General features: G+C 43.8%; 1 pseudogene; it reads left to right on the top strand.

Annotated features, from left to right (window-relative positions):
- Positions 1–6,265: 6,265 nt before the first annotated feature.
- Positions 6,266–13,265, top strand: LOC146295837 (sal-like protein 3; annotated as a pseudogene).
- The last annotated feature ends 45 nt before the right edge of the window (positions 13,266–13,310 follow it).

Below are 13,310 nucleotides of genomic sequence, written 5' to 3' on the forward strand. Positions count from 1 at the left end.
TCCATGTTTTAATGTTACATGTTTACATTCCTCCTTTTAGCTTTTGTGTTCGATGTGTAAGTTATGTTTTCTTCACAGCTCTGTGGTGTCTGGACTACAGGAAATGCTTAATTGCGTTTGTTTTACAGTCGTTAAAAAGTCAAAGCCAGAGTCAGTTTGCAGTGTCCCAGGTAGTAGGTCTATGGTCCCAGACCATGTCTGCAGGAAGCGGACAGGATTTGACAGCAGGATGCCGGAGAGACCCAGGATGTGTTGTAAAACTGCTGTAAAGTACATCTACCTATTTTACCATTTACGTCACTCTTTTTCTCCTTGCGTTGTAAATGGGATGTTTGACGGGCACGCTGCAATTCACTGTTCAAATCGACAGGGAACAAGCTGGGAATTTGACAAAAGGATCCGTATTCTCCCCAGCGAAACTCCAGACGATACGCTAACACTTTTGTTGCTGCCTTTACGAGGGATTATCAATTGGACATAATATCCATTCATCATTTTTCACAAAGATGCAATGAATGATTCGAAATCCTCTTGAGTTAGGAACATGATTGACATAAGGCCATGTGTTGAGGATGTTAATCCAGTAAAACATCCGAACTTTCATGGACCGTCACTTGGTCATTAGCTATAGCTCATTCTTGTTTTCAATCCAATCCAATCAAAATACTGCAGATGTTCAAAGTAACAAGGATGCAAACTTATACATTTTCAAAGGCAAAGGTTACACGTTTTACAGTCAGATTGTGAAAAAGCACACCTCACAGTAGCGAAGTAAAACCATCATAAAAATGAGGGAAGAAATCTTCCGTTCCCCTGAACTAACTGTCTCCATGTTGACTGGCCTTTGATGCTGTGGCGTTATTTACTGTCTCAATAAGGAGGCAAAGAAATGTATCTTCAATCTTCTACTCTTCTCTTAGTGTTGCAGCACAACAGTTAAAACACAAGAAATCTGGACAGGACAGAAAGAGAGAGAGAGAGAGAGAGAGAGAGAGAGAGAGAGAGAGAGAGAGAGAGAGAGAGAGAGAGAGAGAGAGAGAGAGAGAGAGAGAGAGAGAGAGAGAGAGAGAGAGAGAGAGAGAGAGAGAGAGAGAGAGAGAGAGAGAGAGAGAGAGAGAGAGAGAGAGAGAGAGAGAGAGAGAGAGAGAGAGAGAGAGAGAGAGAGAGAGAGAGAGAGAGAGGAGAGAGAGGGAGAGAGGGAGAGAGGGAGAGAGGGAGAGAAAGAGAGAAAGAGAGAAACCTTTTTAATTTCTCCATCCCTCAGTGTCATCCCTTCTTCCCTTCGTTTGGTTTGGACCGTTTCATGGTTCTCAGAAATGCAGAACATCCAAAACGTCCATAACTGTCCTTATGTGGAACCGTAAAATGAAGCCAGGTTTTATGAGATTTGCAGCAGCAGGAGCTGCAGGGTGATAGACTTATAGAGGTGCTGTGAATTCCCACAGTAAAAAAACAAGGGATGGCAAAATATTGTCAAGCTGTTTTCTTTTTTCATTCTTTCCAAATAAAAACACAAACCATGCTAAACCGATCACTCATCTTCTAATATGTATCGTCTTCAAACTCCCATCTCATCTTACAACACGCAGAAGTGATCATCGTCGTGGATCACGACGAAGTTCCAACTCTCCAAATGTAAATCTGTAACTGCTCTCAGCTTCAGATGACAACACAGGAAGTCATTGTTTCGATTATCAATCAACTTTCAGGTGATTATAACTCTGGGGATATTTCCATACCTCTCGGACAATATAAACAGATGACATTTGAGAATGCAGAAGTATTTACTGAGCAAGAATAGAAAGGCTTTTTTACACCCCTGGTGAAACTTACGTCTGAGATCTCCTTTTCCCACCTTCAAACACTTTCCGTACAAAATCCTCATCTGTTTTTGTTTCATTTTAAAACTCTCCACATCTGGACTTATGTGGCATTAAGATCTGTGGTTGGGTACAGCCAGCTGCTCTGGGTGAATCATGAGCATTTATGCGTTTCTCCTAGCATGCTTTGAATTAGTTTCCTAATTGTTATCTTGTCCTGTTTCCTGCTGGGACACATGGAGGTTCAATGATTTCCACATATGTTGGTTTTAATGTATCCATAATGCCTGTAGGGATCATCTTATAGTTTCAATATGTTTTTAACATGACTATATCCACAGATTTATGACATGGCAACATCACAACTGTTTAATTCTGTTACCCTGCTATGCTCTCCATGGCCACTACAGCCGCACAATGTTTCCGAAACACATGTGTTCAATTTTCTTACATTATTTTGTCTTGAGTATTAAAAACTGTTGTAGTGTTATCCCACTGTCCAAATTACAGATCAAGGGATTGAAAATTTGATTATTTATTCTTGATTTAAATTAAATACTCAGATCTGTTCATGCTAGAAATAAACAAAGATGGCATTAGTAATTATACTGCTTTGAACCTGGTGAAAGGACGGCCTGTTCTCTGTTCTGGAAACTTCTTTCGTATTTAAAACACTTCTAGTTGTTACTAAAGATCTACTGCTTTATTTCAAGTAACAATCATGGCAAATGTTAGAACATCTCTCATTTCTGTGGAGTCTAAAAGGTCTAATTACAAAAGTTTTTTAAATATAAGTATGTTTTGCCAGAATTAGCCTTTGCCTGTCATGGTTCGCCCACTACATGCAACATTCTGTGTTTCATGCAAAGTTCAAATAAACACTAAACTTTATTTTCTTCCTGTGTAGGTGGTTGTTAGGCAGACTGGAACATCAACAAGCCAAACAGCATCTGTTTATGTGGGTGAGGATTGAAGTGAAACAGGTGCTATGATATTTTCCTATTTGCTGCAGATTATGAGATTAGTCATCTATCTTTTGTCCTACACACTCAAATTAAAAGATAATATGGCAAAGAAATATTTCCCACCAATTAATCATGTGTAAAGTATTTTCAGCTCCTTTTCTGCTCTTATGTAATCATTTATATCCATCTGCTCGTCTTCATCCTGGACCTTAGGTAGCATCCTCCACCTGGTTTACAGTGTGAAGGCAATCATTACGGCACTGGATATCACGAGAACATGAAGGACAGGAGGCAATACGATGAAGAATACCTGCAATCTGAAGGAGAGTTCTCCAGTCACTCAGACTGCCTTGGTTCTCTGTCCTCTTATCCAGCCTTGAAGATAAACAGCCAAATCAATACGGCAACACACTGATAGATAGAAGCAGAAGGGAGAGAGAGGGGGCAGAGTTGGATGTGAAGAATTCAAGCGATCAGAAATTTCCAGTCCACTCAGCCGACAGGCTGCGTACCCTAACAGCCCTGTCACATCCTGTCTGTCACAGACTCTCTATTCAGACCTGCTTTGTTCACTTTAGATTATGTTTTTCTTTCTTCTTTTTTAGCTCTTTTTCTGTTTTCTTTGTGTTTGTGACACAGCACCCCAAACCTATTTGGTTCCAGTGGCAGCTGAGGGAGGTAACCTGGTCTGACTAATATCAACATTGCTATTTTTCTCAAGAGGAATACATAATCCATTACTGTTACTGTGCATTGATATAAAACAAGCGCCGTCATTGAATTCTTCAAGCTTCTGATCATAACTAAATCTGATGAACTCTTGGATACAGGAGACAACCTTAGTGGACCACAGGCAAAGATCTAATTTCAAAGATGATATCACGTTTCATTGTTTAAGGATTGCCTTTTGTGTCACCTGTTAATTAAAAAGCACATATGTTCATCTTTCCATGGCGGATGGATGGATTTACATCATGTTAGTTATCATGCCATGGCGGCCTACTCACTGTATTGATCTGATCAGTGATTTATGATCATTTTCAATGTTTTCACCCGGAAACAAATCCTTACTGTTTACATACAATTTCATACAAACTTCAACTGCCAATAAATGTACCAAAACACTTCTTCTCCTTTTCTCAAGGCTGTCATTACGTCATGGTCCTGTGATGTCATGTTCCTGTGATGTCATGTTCCTGAGATGTAATGGTCCTGTGATGTCATGGTCCTGTGATGTAATGGTCCTGTGATGTAATGGTCCTGTGATGTCATGGTCCTGAGATGTCATGGTTCTGTGATGTCATGACCCTGTGATGTCATGGTCCTGAGATGTCATGGTCCTGAGATGTCATGGTCCTGTGATGTCATGACCCTGTGATGTCATGGTCTTGAGATGTCATGGTCCTGTGATGTCATGGTCCTGTGATGTCATGGTCCTGTGATGTCATGGTCCTGAGATGTTTCTTGGCTGTTCTTGATCAGTTAACCAGACGAGAGCCAGAGGCTTTTCATATCTCCATTGTGGGTCACTCTTAGCTAAATATCTTACCTTCCACACCTGATGTTTCCTGCTGTATACGCACATGCATTTGGTTTGCCGAAATGTCTCTTGAATCTTAAAATATGGATATCAAGACTTTTACTGTCTTGTAGAATCCATGGAATAAACATTAAAGTTATTTATGTGAAATTATTTTATTACAGTGGTTGTTGTTGATGAGTGCTGTGGAGGGGATGAAATATGTTAAACTGTCGCAAAGCAGAAACAATCTATAGTAAGTGATGCTGTTAAAATATTCAGTGGGGTGAATGGAACAAATCTAACTGGTGGTGGAGATTAAAGTGTCCCCAGCCCTAACCCCTTCAGCCCCAGGCCAAGGAGAATTAACACTAAATGAGTCTGTTGAAATACTACAAATACTGCAGTGTAGGACACAGCACAAGCATTTTACACTCATAGCTTTCCTCTATAAATTCTGAAGAAGCTTTTTTAAGTATCATGTATTATAGTAGGATCAGTGTGATGAGGATGAGAATGATGAGTGTGTGTAGATCTTGGTAAAATTGTGGTTTAATTTTCTATGTCTAGCTGATTTTAAAAGAATCAATATCAAATCAAGGACTGTTGAGGTTCTAGATAAGTCAATCTGGCTATTCATCATGAGCCCGTTGAAAGCTAATATAGGTTAAAGGAAATTATATTCCACAAGAAGTGGGTCTTCTTATCTCTATGTACCAGGGGAATAGGAGACAAATAAATCAATACTCAGGCTTTTGTGTACTTCCTGCAGTGAACAACAGCTGATTTTGGCCTGACCATGGCCGAATCTTCTGATACAATATTATGACCGCTGTTTGAATCGTATCTGTTGATAGGGGTTAAAATTTCAGTCAGGAATCACATACTTAACGACAACAAAAATTAACATCAAAGGGTATCTGATAAGTTAATATAGTAAGTCGTCTATGTCATAGTTTTCCTTTTTCAAGTACAGAGTAAAACTTTCTGAACGTGTGTAAGAAGCTATAGTCTAGGACTGTGGGAGGTCCTCGAAAATGTAGATTCCAACACCTTCTGGTCCATATAGCGGTCTCCAATCGCAATCAGCTAAGAGCTTCTCATTTGGACTAGTGGGGGAGGCAACAGGAAGGGGGAGTGAGGACACGCAAGATCAAAAACCTCCATCTCGAGCGACCTTTGCCTTGTAATACTCTACAGGCGAATGTGCATGTGAGTTTACGCACAAACGTTGATAATAAGCAGCTCCACTCGCTGGATGTCAATCTCCCGCTCGTCCATCAAGTCACTGGGTATTCGTACGTTCCTCCTTCTCCGCTAGCATAAAAACATGTGGGGGGTCTGTCGACACTAATAAAACTACCAGTCAAGAATGAAAAGGACTTTCTCAATCCATGAAAAAATCTAAGGATGTGTTGACCAATAAATCGCAACGGAAATATGACTGTCGGAAGACGTGAATGAGAAAGAGTGACATATGTCATATGCGACACGCTGGGATTTCATGTGTTCTCAGGCGTTGGATAAAGGTAAAAAGTACAAAAAAATGACTAAACAATTTGACTCGACAAAACAAAATAGGTATGTCAAATCAATAAATTACAAAATCTCTCATATTTTTAAAACTAGGCTACTGGTAGGCTAGAATCCCCCAAGTGTAAAGTTGGAGGTGGACAGTGTGGTGTAGACAGGTGGATGATAGGAACTCATAGTAGCGTAATTATCAAACATGCCCCTCATTACCATATCTAGTCAGAGAGTTGGACCTGAGCCAATCACCCATCGAAAAGCGGTGTGAGTCTTAAAGCATTATCCTCCATTATAATTACACCGACATGCGCAATCTGCACATGGCCAACACCAGCTAATATCCCATATTTCACTGACCCGATTGCCTCTGACGGGTCCCATTTGGTGGTTGCCGATGTATCGGCAAAAAGCAGGATCAAGTCGCAGACAACATGTCCCGCCGCAAGCAACCAAAGCCACAACACCTCTCGTCTGACGAAGACCCATTCCAGACTGGAGTCTCAGAAAATGGTATGTGCTGGAAGACAAATCTTTCCGGAAACTTTTCCTAGTCTTTTGAGTTGTCGCCGTTTTTAGGCTACTGCACAGCACCTTTATCTAATTGGCCTACTGCAGGTTTTTATTTTAGCTATTAAAAGTCAAGTTTTACAATTGATACAAGAAGCAAGCGATTACTTTACCAGTTGTTAGTCTTCTTACACACTCACTTATTCCGTCTGTTTGGTTTTGCGTTTATTTAGCCCTATACCTTTTCAACTTTAAATATTCTGTACATTGTCTAACTGTCTCTCTCATTCCATATGTGCTGCTTTGACATTGATATTCTGCTGGCATTGACATTTTGTAAAATTGAACTAATTTACAGTTTAGGCATGTCAAAATACAGCAAACGCCTAACATAGCTGTTGACATTAAATAAGCATTTGTAACATTTAATCTAATGTTTTTTTTGCCTTATTTTGGTCCACCATTTGGAATATTTTATTATTTAAGTAATTAAAAACTAATGAGGAAAGCTATTCAGTCAGCCTTTGTTAAGTTAAAAAGAAAAAAAGAAGACCCACAATAATTATTTTATGTGCGTAAATGCAGTCAGATTTTAGAAGATAATTCACGCCTCTAAATTGTAAATAGGTCTATAGACAACTTAAGGACATCGCTGTCGCTTAAAAAGCCAATAGCTTCAATTAAAATATAGACATAACAAATTATTTAAAAGAGAAAGTGTTGATAGGAATTAAATATGTGATACGTTTAAGTAAAAAGCTTGCCATTAGGCACTAAATATCAAGTCATAATTTCACACTCATTTCACGCAAAGCTTATCGGAATTAATACAAGGGTTGCTTTGAATTAATTCTTAAAGTGGTTTCGTACCGTTGGCCTAAATGTTGTAATTGAGTGACAGAGAATCCTAGACAGAAATGTAAACATGAATTTGTCGTTTTAAAGTACCTGCCATGCATGCCTCATGACTCAACAATGCTCACATTGTTTTTAAACAAGAGATGTTCTCTGGATTACTTTTGCATTATTTTACACGTTGTGATGTAGAGTTAAGTAGACTGCTAGTTATTTTCTCTAAAATCCCTAAAAGAAAATTACTTGTTCTTTAGCCATAACAAGACATTTGAATTATATCTTTATCTCTATGTAGAATTGTTGTAACTGCATTTTAGTTGTGCAAGCCGATAAAATACTAGCCTACCACTTTGACGTGTTCGAATTCTTCTATGCAATTATTAGACAAGCAATACTACTCTTAGAATTATTGTTGTTATTATTATAGGAATAACAATTATTCAAAGTAATGACAATATAATTCTAAGTGTACATTTAATACTAGATTGAAACATTAAGTTAAATCATATCAACATGGTCAAACATACAATTATAAAAAAATGATTTGGAGTAAAAATTGTCTTTGATGAGAGACGGTATTAGTGTTTACCTTCATGATTATCCTTAACAGAATGTTAACAGAAAGCTGTCTTCACTGGAGTCTACATATGTGCTTCTATTGATTAAATAATTAGAAAATATTCAATGTAAAGTACGAGTAGAGCTGCATTTGTATCAAAGATGTATCCAATTAGTCTATAGCAACAAATTACAGTTTTTATTTGGCCAATTCCTACTTTTCTGATCTTCATGGTCTAGTTGTGATTGTGAGAACGTGATTTGTTACTACTTTAATGACTTACGTGTTTCATAGATGTTCTAGATCTTGAGTCCAGACAAGTAGATGTGCCATTTCATGACTGAAATTATGTTCCTCAAGGATTAAAATATAAATGTTGTCATGCAACTACAGTTTACATTGGCATTGACCAACAATCAGTGGAGCAAATGTTGTCGAATTGTATGTATTAAGCTTGTGAGGGAAGAATATTTATACACACACACACACACACACACACACACACACACACAAACACACACACACACACACACACACAAACACAACTAGTATCTTAAATGAATCTTTCCAGTATTTTTCTTTCCAGTTGTATGTCCAGTTTCAGAATGCCCATGACTTGTGAATATGACAGTGTTGTTCGGACCAGTCCCACTAAGAGGTCCTGGCAGGCTCACTAACTAACTGTCCCTGTGTAGCTCTGTTGGAGGCTCTGGGGGAGGAGGATGAGGGCAGTGCCAGGCCGGCCGCCCACCGCGGAAGGGACACCCACGTCTGTGAGAAGTGCTGCGCCGAGTTCTTCACCTGGACTGAGCTGTGGGCCCATCAGAGCGGCTGTGAGGAACCCCTGGTGCTCATCATGAAGGAACACCAGGGGACTCCAGGACCTGAGGACCTCCATGCAGGAGCCTCCCCAGACCACAGCTCCACCCCCAGCGACCTGGCAGATTTGGCCTCAACAGACGAGGGGTTTCAGGGAGTGGAGAACAGCTATGACAGCCTGGACACGTTGGAGGAGAGGGAGGAGGGGGAGAACATGGAGCAGGACCTGCAGCACCAGGAAGGAGATAAACAGAAGGCCTCCAGCCCTCAGTCTCCACGCTCCATCCAGTCAGCTTCCCCTGGCGTGTCGGCCACAGGCAGCTGCGGTGTGCCCACCACTAACGTGACCCTGGAGATCCTCCAGAGCACCAGGGTGGCCGTGGCCCAGTTCTCCCAGGGCATCCACACAGGCATGGGGGGAGGGAAAGCCACCACAGCTGCCATCTCTGCCATCCTGGAGCATCTCCAAGCTCTGCAGCAGCAACAGGTCCTCCAGCTGCAGCTGATTGAGCAGGTACGCAGCCAGGTATCTGACATGAACAGACAGCCCACACAAACAGCACTAAACCCGGTAACCAGGGACCTGCCCTTAACCCCCAACTGTTTCCCTTCCCGTCATCCTTCCATCCTCGCCCCCTCCGTCATCCCATCGTCGGGGGTGATGACCTCAGCCATAAACGGACAAGCCTCTGTTTCTCTGGCATCTGTGCTGGAAAGGTCACATGCGCTCTCCTCGCACACCACGTTCGGTCAGTCGATTTTCAGAGATGGCGCTCGAACTTCGACCTCCTCCGAGACCCCTGTAGCTTCATCGTCCAGCTGCAGTGACGTTTCCATACTCCTTCCTCCGTATACGGGGGCCTACTCGGGTGTGAAGTGTGGCCAGACGCTGATGTCCTCCAGCCAGCTCTCCCAGGGAGACGCCCTCCAGGGCTCCTCGTCATCCAGCCTGCCACTCCTACCTCAGAGTCCTCCCAGCACCGTCATCTTCCCCAACCCCCTGGCCAGGATCGCTGCCACAGCCAATGCCTTCGAACCCCTCACCATCCTAATGAAGCAGGGGAAGGCCAAGCTGCCCAGTGTGTCTCTGTTCGACACCAAGCCCTGTCGCGAGGAGCAGTTCTTCAAGCACAAGTGTCGGTTTTGCTCCAAAGTGTTTGGCAGCGACAGCGCTCTGCAGATCCACCTGCGCTCCCACACGGGAGAGAGGCCTTTCAAGTGTAACATCTGTGGAAACCGCTTCTCCACAAAAGGGAATCTAAAAGTCCACTTCCAGAGACACAAAGACAAATATCCTCACGTTCAAATGAACCCTTACCCTGTGCCGGAATATTTGGATAGCGTGCCAACAGGCCAGGGTGTCCCCTACGGTATATCTTTTCCTCAGGAAAAAACTGGCTCCTTGTGGCTGGAGAGCAAACCGGTTGTAGCCACGGTAACCACTTCCATGGGTCTTCAGCTTCCCAGCTTTCTCAGCGCTGGGGGAAACTGGACGGACTCTGTGAGCGTCACACCCTCCATAAAGTCCCCTCACGCGTCTGCTTCAAGCGAACATGCGTCTCTGTCACCCGCTGCCAGCAACGCGGTCCCCATCCCCCCTCCTCCAGAGTCCCCCGCTCTAAAGACGAAGAGGAATCCCATGATGCCCCAAAAGCAGAGGAGGTTCACCTGCCCCAAAACCGCCCCGCCAGGCCCACGGGGAACTCTGTAAGCATGGCAACCAGCACAGCCCCAACCGGGACGGCGCCCACATCCGAGCCTAGTGCCCCCGCCTCCCCCTACACGTACGACCCCTCCCCCCTCTCGCTGGCCACCAACCACTGCAAGGTCGGGTTCCCTTTTGGGGATCTCCTGGTCTCCATGGAAACGTCGGAGACCTCGAAGCTGCAGAAGCTGGTGGAGAACATTGACAAGAAGATAACAGACCCCAACCAGTGCGTCCTCTGCCATCGTATCCTCAGCTGCCAGAGCGCTCTGAAGATGCACTACCGTGTCCACACAGGAGAGAGGCCCTTCAGATGTAAGGTGTGTGGAAGGACTTTTACTACCAAAGGGAACCTAAAGACGCACGTTGGCGTCCACAGAGCTAGCCCTCCCCTCCGGATGCAGCACTCCTGCCCCATCTGCCAGAAAAAGTTCACAAACGCCGTTGTGTTGCAGCAGCACATCCGCATGCACATGGCCGGCCAGATCCCTGACTCTCCCCACGCAGACGCCCGTCAGGGACCCGGATCTGCTGAGCTCTCCGTCAACGACACAAACACTGACGGCTTCAGCAGCCAAGAAAATGACTTCACGGACGGCAACTCGATGGAGGACGATGAGGAAGAGGAGGATGAAATGGAGGAAAACACAGGGGAGGGTGTGGATCCGTTAAGAGCCCTGAGCTCTCTCACTAGCTCTCCTCCCAAATCCTCTGCTGTGGTTTCCAACATCGCCGCACTGGAAAATCAAATGAAAATCATAGACTCTACAAGTGGTCTGAACCACACCTTTAGCATGAAGGGGTTTTTGGACAGTGACTGCTTCACCACAAACTCCTCCTACACCCCAATACCCTTCATAATGAATGAAGCAGAGAATCTCAGTAAGACCGTGTCTACATGCTCCAGGTCTGTTGTGGCCTCAGCTTCCCCAGGACAGAGCATCTCTGAGGGGCTCCTCAGCCCGTCTTCAGAGGACACCTTGACAGAGTCCAGGGACGTGGCAGTCTCAGTGAAGAACGAGCACTCAGGTTCCTCCCCCCAGGACCAGACAGGGACACAACCTAACCAGCCAAGCGTCAACGAGGACAGCATGATGTTCCAGAGCAGAGAGCGTGGTAAGGTTATAACACACTCTCGATTCATGTTTATGTTATCATTATTATTGACACAGCTAAACTATAATGTTACAGCGATGTCTTACATATATGTTATACATATCATCTTAGCACAGCAACCACTGCATTTCAATAGAGTCCCCAAGACTTACAGGAAATTTGAACATTTTCAGCTCCCCACCAAAACATTCCCAGCTTGGTTTCAAGCACCGCTCCGAATCCTGCTGTTACCGAACGTAACGGACACGGTCGACCAGCCGTCCTAAGTGAGAGGCGTCAGCACTCCTTCGGTCTCCCAGTCCTAGCAGCCAAATCCTGCCTGGGGCCAAGTGGGATGATGGGCCTGCTCACCCCAGCCCCAGCCCCAGCCCCAGCCCAGCCCCGTAGGACACCCAAGCAGCACAACTGCAACATGTGTGGGAAAAACTTCTCCTCGGCCAGTGCCCTTCAGATCCACGAGCGAACTCACACCGGGGAGAAACCGTTTGGCTGCTCCGTATGTGGCAGGGCGTTCACCACGAAAGGAAACCTAAAGGTAACGCTTGTTTTCACCGCTAACCTGACACTCGTAGCCGTTCGCATGACTTACATACAACATGCAGGACTTGTATAAGAATAGGATGGTATTTCACACCACTTCCGGTCTTTCCACAGGTCCACATGGGTACCCACATGTGGAATAACTCCCCCGCTAGAAGAGGGAGGCGTCTGTCTGTGGAAAATCCGATGGCGCTTCTGGGAGGAGACGCGGTGAAGTTTGGGGAGATGTTCCAGAAGGACCTAGCCGCCCGGGCCATGAACGCAGACACGGGGTTCTGGAACCGCTACGCAGCGGCTATAACCAACAGCCTGTCCCTGAAGAACAATGGGATGTCAGTCGTCCAGAACGAGGGGATTACGCAGCTACCCGCCATGACAGCAGGAATGGAGAGCATGAAAGCTGGAGGCAGCCCACCGCTCTCCAGCCTGGGGAAGACAGGCCTAACCCGGGGGGCCAACACACATTTCTCCATGCTGGTTGATGACAGTAAAAACATAGGGATCAATTGAAATCACAATGACAGGGGAAACGCATTGCACAAGACATGACACTAATGTAATGATTTATTTGTTAAAAAAAATATTGATTATGTATTATATACATGTAAACTGGCCAATGTTTAAACCTGGATGTTTTCCCTGGTGCTTGCGAAGGAGACAGTCCCTCTACAAAAGACGAAGGATCAGTTTGCCGCACTACATTCGCCCACTGCTACTGGTTGGTGAAAAGCACAAACGACGTCCTTGTAATGTCCATATACTTGATATGTATGTATCAAGTTGTAATAATTTGTAGTCTTTATGATACAACAGAATTAAACCTGGAGCAAAGATGTTCTGTTTACTACCTCGTGTGATGGACATGTCATTGACATAAAATGTCTTAATGTGAATACACTGAGTAGAAATGATTTACAGTAATGTGGCATTCACTATACAACGAGGCAAGATCTCCAGTTAAGATGGTGTCACGTAGTGTACCGCTGTGAATACGGACCACTTCCTGTTTGCATCCTGAACTTTATGCAACTTGAATTGCAAATTCATATTGTCCACTGTTATAAACTTTATTGACCTTAAAAATTCAAGTAGTACCGGTATCTTCAGTTTTCCTTGCATCATTTTCTCTGAAAAATAAGTGTATCTTGATGATGTAAACATGAGATTCAAACAGCCAACAGATATTATTTAGCTAATAGTATTGAAGACCATTGGTGCATTGTCTCTTTCTTTTGTCTTCTTGTTCAGAATTCGACCACATTCCCCTAAACTGCGCTTTTTGGTTTGGATATACAAAGGTACAGAGTATTATTGAAGATTGCCTCTCATAGAGACACTTTTTGTAGTGAGCCATTCTGAGTGGAAATGCCCATAT

Source organism: Hypomesus nipponensis, chromosome 4, assembly GCF_054491055.1.
Source record: "Hypomesus nipponensis isolate SF chromosome 4, ASM5449105v1, whole genome shotgun sequence".
Classification (NCBI taxonomy): domain Eukaryota; kingdom Metazoa; phylum Chordata; class Actinopteri; order Osmeriformes; family Osmeridae; genus Hypomesus; species Hypomesus nipponensis.